We start from the raw sequence: 9,191 nt of genomic DNA, 5'->3' as shown, positions 1-9,191 counted from the left end.
CTGAGTATCCTAAAATAGGCGTCTTGGGTGGTCTATGCGAGAAGAAGTTGGTTACTTCGCCAGAAAGGTTATGTGACAAGACTTTTGAAAGGTTAGGTGATTAGAGTTTTTCGCGAAATGGAACTTAGCGAGAAGAAACAAGGAAACTTTTCAGAATTTTCCTAAATGTACTTAATGGATCACGTGTAAGGTTTAAATTAAGCATGATTAAGTTAAATCATAAGATCACATGTGTACCACTAAGAAGCAGGAGGTGACAATTTACCAAGAGCTTAAGGGTGATTAAGCTTGTTTAAGGAGTAGTTTAAATAGAGGATGAAGGTGTTAAGGATTATTATTCTAAAATTTTGAGAAGGAAAAGATTAAGTGTTGAAGTGTTGCCAAAGTGTCTACACGAGAAGAAGAAGAAAAGAAGTAATTCGGGTTTGAGTAGTCAAGTGGGGTAAGTGTTTCTTCAAAATGATTTACATGATTTCAAGATTCCTTGAATAAGTGTGTACTGTTTTGAAATAATGATTTCATTATGCATGTTTTCAAAGAGATTTTTGTGCGGTATCTTAAGTATTTAATATGAAGTACGTTATTTTAAGCATATTATGGAAGGACAAGGAAATCTAAGTTTCTAATGTTCGGGTTTGGTTTGTATAATAGGTCAAGAGAAAATATGTGGTGTCTACAGACCGGAGATCTAGCTCAAGACTGTGACTAACAAAATGAGTTTAAAAGAAAAGATTTCTAAATCCATTATTTATGTTTTAAATGATTTATATGCTTGACTATAAGTTTACAAACCGAATATGATTTCTATGAACGGTTTCCAAAACATGAATTTGAAGTTTAGACAATTGACAAGCCTTATAAGCAAATATGTGAACATTGAGTTCCAAATTAAGGAAGAGTTTAATAAGACTTATTAGCTAGCACAAAAGCTCTAAGTTTCTAAAAGTATTTGACTTAAAATGTTTTAGGTATGAGTTAATGGCTAGGTTCATTGATATTACTAATTTATTAATAGAAACGTGTTTTATCAAGATATTCAAGAATTTCAAGCAAGCAGGAGTATGACTTTAGAAATATTTTTGAAGTGTTTAAGAATAAGATGTGTTTCGAACAAGTATGATTTATAGTTTCGAACAAGTATGATTTATATTTGGCAGGTATTTAGTAAAAGATTTCCAATTTTCACGAACAAGCTGAGTAAGCTTGAGATGAAAACAAATAAGATATAAGCAAGCATGTTTGAAATGTTTTCATGGGATTTTTTAGCTTTTCATTGACTACTTGACTTGAATATTGAGTCTGATGCTATATGTTACTGGGTGCACACAAGTTATTGAGACCACCATTGTCCTCTATCGAGTCTCACCACCGCTATAAGATTAGATGAGTTACTGGTTTAGTAGCAAATCGGTTAAAGTAAAGAGAAAAGAAATAACGATCGTTTGGGGGAAGGGTTAGGTTATAGAAGGGTTAGTGTTATGATAGTATGTGTTTGGGGGTAGGATTATGGCAAGTAGTGTTATGATAATATGTGTTTTCGAGGTGCTCTTGCAATTTTAAACGCTCTCGTTTTTTCACTATTGTTTATTTGACACAAAACAGAACACAAGTTCTACATAATAGCTATGAAAGTTGAGCATAAACTAACAAAAGGAGGAGGAAGGAGAGAAAAATGAATCATGATGGAGATAGGAAATAAAGAGGGGAAGGGAAAGAGGAAAACAAAGAGGAAAATAAAGAAAGTAAGGGGAAAGAGGAAAATATGGAGAGGAGGAGGAATTGGAGCGAGGGGCAAAAAATATGCTTCCACGAAGGTCACCGCCACAATGTCTGGTCTCAAATCACCATTTGATTTGCCTGTATAACTCCAGCGATGTAATCCGATTGTTGAGCGAAATAGAAAGAGATTCTATCTCTACCTGCATCTCTTCGCAGATGAAAACAGAAAATTGGGTGAGTAATGCGGGAAGATTTGAAGGAGAAAACAGTAAGATTTGAAGGGAGAGTGAAGGAGTAGTGTGAAAAGGATTTGGGGGATTATGGTGTAACGACCCGACTCTTTATGCTGAATCGAAGTGGTTACTAAATCTAGGATCAGTGTTTAAGTCATAAAATCTGGTGTAAATAAATGCAAAGAAATCTAGCAAATTTATTTATGAAAGATAGTTAAAGTAACATGTAGAAATACGAGTTAAGTTTAAAATCCCTAAGCGGGCCCTATCTACATAAAGATGGTAAATAATGAAAGTACTCGAACTCAAGTGCGAAAATCTGAAATAAAGGTAAGCGGAAGCGGTAGCCCCTATGGCCCTTCACGGTCTCACTTCGAGTCGCTCGCCAGTTTGCCCTTGCCCTTACCTCGTCCTCTACCTGAAAACATGAAATGAAGAGAATGAGTATAAAAATACTCAGTAAGGGACCCACTACTAGTCCCACTAGGTGCCTGTTAACATTCCTATCGAGTCCTGAAACTAGTACCCAATCTCTGGCACGCTCCCGAACACGTGCAACATGCGCCCCGTAGGGACATAACTCTGGTCTTCGGTGTCCAGGGGACACTTAGGACCGTCGGGATGCGAGGACCCCGTCGAGTCGCTCGAGTCATATCTATAGTCATGCTGGACTGGCGCCCCGTCGAGCCTAACAGTCCTAAATAGGTGGTGATCCCGAAGGACACCCATGCAGGTACGACTCAGATAGGAGAAGTTAACAGATACCCCAATCCCAACATACATATGCATACGTCATCAAATTATCATCAGAAAATAACCACCATCTCATCCCCCACTACAGCTATCATCAAACAGTCACTAATAGTTCTCATTATACAGTCACCCACGTCATAAGCCCATCAGTCTTATCATACAGTCACATACATCATAAGTCCATCAGTCTTATCATACAGTCACATATGGTTCGAGGGTTCTCATTACTATAATATTATGCCGAAGTATGGCCATGTCATTCGTCAGATCATGATAAAATATTATCATACATCGTAAGCCCAACCATCATCGTATGTCACTGAAGGAACATGCAACATCAAATTCTCACATGGGGCTAGTAGTAGAAATCTCTTACCTCGAGATGTTGCTAGATGAGTTCCTACTGAGGAAGTCCTAAGCTGCAGCAGCTATTTGGTCCAATTTGCTTCTTGAGGAAAGTAATTAAATTAATTAAATTTCCAAATTAACTCATTTAATTACTGGGCAGGCTAGGGAATTTGGAAATTACCAAAAATTTAGGTGGAAGGAGCCAAAACAGGCTTGGCGGCTCGACTGGAAGAAGACAGGACCGGCTCGGCTTGGCGTAGGCGCGGCTCGGCTCGGTACAGGGACTTCGCGTGCGGCTCGGCTTGCTACAGGGAGGGGGCGCGGCTCGGCTACGCGGAACGCACGGCGCGGCGCGGCTGCACGCGGGGAGAGCTGGGCACGTGTGGCGCGGACGCGGGTTTCGGTTTCGGGCGCGCGGGCGGTTCCGGGTTCGGACGCGCGGGTGGTGGTTCCGGGTTCGGTTTCGTCCGTCGGCTGGAGGCAGGCGCGTTCGCGGCTTCGGTGCGGCTCGGGTGTAGGCGCGTTCGCGGCTCCGATTTGCAGACGCGTTCGGCTGGCGACGCGGCTTCGACGTGGAGATGGATCTCGGCTTCGGGACGCGACGAGTTTCGGCTGATCTGCCTCGGATCGAAGCGGCGCGAGGGGTGACTTCGGCTTCCAGTCGTCTTGCAGACGCGTGAATGGACGGCTTCGACTCGGCTTCGGCGTGCGAGGAAGCTTGGACGAATTCTGGCGCGGCTGTGCGTGTGGCGTGGGTAGGCGGCTAGGGTTTCGCGACGGCGGCGGCGGCGGTGGCTCGCGGCGGCGGCGGCGGCGCGGCTAGGGTTTTCTTCTCTCCCTCTTCTCTTTTCTTTTCCTTTTCTTTTCCTTTTCTTTTCCTTTTCTTATTTATAAAATAATTTCCCTCTTTTCTCTTCTTTGATTAATTCCAAGTTTCACCCTTCTCTCTCTAAAATTTCACCCAATTTCTCAACAAATCCCTCCTTTCCCTCAACTTTTAAATACGTATAAAAATCTTAAATACCAAGATAATTTCATTTGGAGTTTACTTAATACTTTAAAAAAGAAAAATCCAAATCTTAATGATATAAGTTCCATTATTTAATTATAAATAAATAAATAAAATAAAATAAAAAAAAAAATACTAAGAAAAATGGATACAAGATCATTGGGGCGTTACATACTTCCCCCCTTAGAAAGCTTTCGTCCTCGAAAGCTCTAATCCTCGAACATTTCTGGGTACTGGGCCTTTATGTCCTCTTCTCTCTCCCACGTGGCCTCTTCAACTCCATGGTTCTGCCAGAGGACTTTGACTAGTGGAATATCTCGACTACGAAGCTTCTTGACCTCTCTTGCCAAGATCTCGACAGGCTGCTCCTCGTAGCTCAAGTTCTCACTGACCTGTAGGGGCTCGAAGTCCACGATGTGCGTCGGGTCTGCGACATACCTCCTCAACATGGAGACATGGAATACGTCATGCACTGCTGAGAGGGATGGGGGCAAGGCCAAACGATAAGCCACAGGGCCAATCCGTTCCAGTATCTCAAATGGCCCCACGAAACGTGGACTCAACTTCCCCTTCTTCTCGAACCTCAGAACGCCCTTCATCGGTGCTACCTTCAAAAAGACCATATCTCCCACTTCAAACTCGAGGTCCTTACGTCGAACATCGGCGTAACTCTTCTGTCTGCTCTGTGCGGTCAGCATACGAGCTCGGATCTTCTGTATGGCTGCATTGGTAGTCTGCACTAACTCGGGGCCTAGCATCCTCTGCTCTCCAACCTCGCCCCAGCAGACAGGGGATCTACAGCACTTGCCATACAGAGCCTCAAACGGAGCCATACCAATGGTAGCCTGGTAACTGTTATTATAGGCGAACTCCATTAGATGCAGGTGGGAGTCCCAACTTCCTGAAAACTCTAGCACACAGGCCCGCAGCATATCCTCCAAAATCTGGTTCAGTCTCTCTGTCTGACCATCAGTCTGAGGGTGGAATGCCGTGCTGAAGTCCAGCCTCGTACCTAATGCAAGTTGGAGCCCTTGCCAAAATTTCGAAGTGAAACGGGCATCCCTGTCTGAAACGATGGATACTGGTACTCCGTGCAGTCTTACTATTTCCGTCATGTATAACTGCCCCCACTTGCTGGCAGTGTACGTGGATTTCCCTGGCACGAAGTGGGCTGTCTTCGTGAGTCTGTCGACCACAACCCAGATCACCGTGTAGCCCTTCATGGTCTTGGGCAGTCCCGTGATAAAGTCCATCGACACACTCTCCCACTTCCACCCTGGCACACTCAAGGGTTGCAACAACCCTGCTGGATGCTGCCTAGGTGCCTTCACCTGCTGGCACACCAAGCACCTACTGACGAACTCTGCTACATCCCTCTTCATGCCCCTCCACCAATAGACACTCCTTAAGTCCTGGTACATCTTCGTACTCCCAGGGTGCATGGTAAACGGGGAACTGTGAGCCTCAGTCAAAAGCTCTGTCTTAACTGCGCTGTCTTCCGGCACACACAGGCGTCCCTCAAACATAAGGCCATCATCAGAGGATATAGAGAACTCTTCACCTTGCTCCGTCTCTACCATACGACGTTTCTCTGCCAAGTAAGGATCACTCAGCTGAGCAGCAATGATCTTTTGCCTCAAGGTTGGCTGAACTGTCAACTGAGCCAACTGTGCGGCAACCTCACCTACTGAGACTGCAATCTCGGCTCTCTCCAAATCCCTGAGTAAGGGGGTCTGCTTCGTGATTAGCGCTGCTGAATGTGCAACCTTCCTACTCAGCGCGTCAGCCACTACATTTGCTTTACCTGGATGGTACAGGATCTCGCAGTCGTAGTCCTTCACCAACTCGAGCCACCTCCTCTGCCTCATGTTCAACTCCTTCTGAGTGAAGAAATACTTCAGGCTCTTGTGGTCGGTGTAAATCTGAATCTTCTCACCGTACAGATAGTGCCTCCATATCTTCAGTGCAAAGACTACAGCTGCCAACTCCAAGTCGTGGGTAGGGTAGTTCCGCTCATGATTCTTCAACTGGCGTGAGGCATACGCAACTACCTTACCTTGCTGCATCAGGACACCTCCCAGTCCTTTCTTAGAGGCATCACTATAGATCACAAAACTTCCCGACCCATCAGGCACTGTCAGGACTGGTGCCGTCACTAGCTTCTGCTTAAGCTCTTGGAAACTACTCTCACATGCTGGGCTCCAGACAAAAGGGGTTCCCTTCCTGGTCAACTGGGTCAATGGGCTGGCTATGCGTGAGAAGTCTCCTACAAACCTCCTGTAGTATCCTGCCAGACCCAGAAAACTGCGAATCTCACTGACTGTAGACGGTCGAGGCCAGTTGGTCACCGCTTCGACCTTAGCTGGGTCCACCGAGACTCCCTCACTGGAAACCACGTGCCCTAAAAATGTCACCTTCTTTAACCAGAACTCACACTTGGAGAACTTGGCGTATAGCTTATGAGCTCGAAGGGTCTCCAAGACTTGGTGCAAGTGCTCTTCGTGTTCGGCCTCAGTCTTGGAATAGATCAAGATATCGTCAATGAAGACTATGACGAATTGGTCTAGAAAGTCCTTAAACACCCTGTTCATCAAATCCATGAACACTGCAGGGGCATTAGTTAAACCAAAGGACATCACTATGAATTCGTAGTGTCCGTACCTCGAACGAAAGGCCGTCTTGGGAATATCACCGTCCCTAATCCTCAACTGGTGATAGCCTGATCGCAGGTCGATCTTGGAAAAGACGGTGGCCCCCTGCAACTGGTCGAACAGGTCCTCGATTCTGGGTAAGGGGTAGCGGTTCTTAACTGTCACCTTGTTCAATTCTCGGTAGTCAATGCAAAGGCGCATCGACCCATCCTTCTTCTTCACGAACAACACTGGGGCTCCCCAAGGTGATACACTGGGCCGGATAAAGCCCTTGTCCAACAGCTCCTGTAACTGGACTTTCAACTCCTTTAACTCGGCTGGGGCCATTCTGTAAGGAGCTCTAGAGATAGGGGCGGTGCCGGGCTCTAACTCGATGGCGAAGTCTACCTCCCTAGGAGGCGGAAGTCCTGGGAGTTCGTCGGGGAAAACGTCAGGGTACTCCCTTACTACTGGTTCGGAAGATAGGAAAACTTCTGGTTCTGCCACATCTACTACGCTTGCCAAGATACCCCAAGTACCCTGGCTAAGTAGCTTACTCGCCTTCATTGCTGAGATGGCCTTGGGTATACCTACCATGCCTGCTCCTCTAAATTTAAACTTATCCCCTGAAGGAGGGTTAAAGACTACTTCCTTATTGAAACAGTCTATGGTTGCATGGTTAGTGGACAACCAATCCATGCCTAAAATTACATCGAAATCTTGCATATCTAGCACCAGTAAGGTTACATCCAAGGTATGGTTTGCTATTTCTACCCAACATGCCCTTATTTTTTCCTTAGACAAAAGGGCCTCTCCAGAAGGAGTAGAGACAGACAAGGCACTACCCAACGGTTCTACTTCTAAACCCGCATGCTTGACAAAAATAGAGGATATAAATGAATGCGATGACCCCGAGTCAAATAGTACCAAAGCATAATGCCCCAAGATTGGGAGCGTACCTGTCACCACCGTACTAGCTCGCTCGGCCTCCTGCCGGTTCGTGGCAAAGACTCTCCCTTGCTGGGGAGCAGAAGGCTGACGTGGCGTCGTCTCTAAGGGTTTCCGAGGACACGCATCAGCGGTGTGCCCCGGCTGCCTGCACCTGAAGCAGACTCCACTCCCAGCTAAACATTGTCCTCCATGGACCTTCCCACAGGTAGTACAAGTGGGTAGCTCTCTCAAAGTTCTCCCAGCTGCTGCCAGCTCCCGACGGTGTCTCTGGAAGACACCTCCTGACCTCGGAGTCCGCTGTGGTATTACGTCGGGCTGCGCCTCCGCCTTCCTCTTCTGTCCCGAGGCTGACCCTGTGCCGACAACCTTAGATTGATCAGCTCTCTCATGCAGGCTCAGATCCAGTGCTATGCGTAGAGCATCCGCATGAGTGGTTGGTCGAAGAGCTCGTACAAAACCCTGGAGGTCTAACCTGAGGCCATTAACAAATCTCTCAGTCCTGGCGGCCTCATCCCTTACCACATCAGGGGCAAAACGGGACAACAGGTCGAACTCGGCATCATACTGTTCCACGCTCAGTTTGCCTTGCTCCAAGTTTAGGAACTCTTGGAGCTTGGCGTGCTTCACGTTGGCAGAGAAGAACTTAGCATAAAAGCTCTCCCTGAATTGCTCCCATGTGATCTTGCTGGCATCTCCTCCCAGCGCCCTCTCAGCAGTCTCCCACCAGGCAGTCCCCCTATCCTCCAACAGAAAGCTGCACACTGCACCTTCTGGTCTTCTGGGCACTTCATGTACCTGAAGATCGTCTCTATGGATGTCAACCACAGCTGGGCTCTAAAGGGGTTGTCCAAGGATCCGTCGAAAGTCTTCGGGTTGTACTTCCTAAAATCCCTCAAGTGCTTGGCCTCAGCTGACAGTTGTACTGGCACCGGCTGAGCTTCCACCGGGGCTGGAGGGATGACGGGCTGGTCCTGAACAGGGGCTGGAGGGACTACAGGCTGGTCCTGAACGGGGGCGGCCTGGTTCTGCTGAGCAGCGAGGAACGGCGCTAGAGCAGCTTGCAGCATGGCCTGGTAACGCTGCTCCATTGCGGCGAGATCCGCCTGAGTGACCGGTGCATTAGGGTTGACTGGTACGTCGGGGTTGACTGGCGGCGCGGCAGGTTGCTCCGCCGGTTGGCCACGACCGGCTCCTCTGCCTCCCCTGCCACCTCCTCGACGTGCACCTCTACGTGGCGGCATTCTTCCTAAAATTCACCAACAAATTTTTCACCACTAGAGCTCAATATTCTCTCTCTAAGTCTAATCTAATCAGGCAACATTATAATCTTAATATTTGTAAAGCTTTAGGCATACCTGGCGAGTGACGAAGGACCGTATAGCCATAGGGTGCGGTAAAATCAAAACAAAATGACTTACATCATAAGTCAGTCTACAGGACCTAAAACACTGCGCTCTGATACCAACTGTAACGACCCGACTCTTTATGCTGAATCGAAGTGGTTACTAAATCTAGGATCAGTGTTTAAGTCATAAAATCTGGTGTAAA

At 46.9% G+C, this 9,191-nt stretch overlaps 1 long non-coding RNA gene across 1 annotated transcript; it reads right to left on the bottom strand.

Annotated features, from left to right (window-relative positions):
- Nucleotides 1–2,125: 2,125 nt before the first annotated feature.
- On the bottom strand, nucleotides 2,126–3,926 carry LOC127144469 (uncharacterized). The gene is made up of 2 exons (XR_007816169.1): nucleotides 3,082–3,926; nucleotides 2,126–2,370 (listed from the first exon to the last, which is right to left on the bottom strand). It is a non-coding gene; the product is annotated as an uncharacterized LOC127144469 (long non-coding RNA).
- Between the last annotated feature and the right edge of the window lie 5,265 nt (nucleotides 3,927–9,191).

This window comes from Cucumis melo, chromosome 12, assembly GCF_025177605.1.
Source record: "Cucumis melo cultivar AY chromosome 12, USDA_Cmelo_AY_1.0, whole genome shotgun sequence".
Lineage (NCBI taxonomy): Eukaryota > Viridiplantae > Streptophyta > Magnoliopsida > Cucurbitales > Cucurbitaceae > Cucumis > Cucumis melo.
The sequence above is the reverse complement of the archived record's forward strand: the minus strand, read 5'-3'. Positions and strand labels throughout refer to the sequence as shown.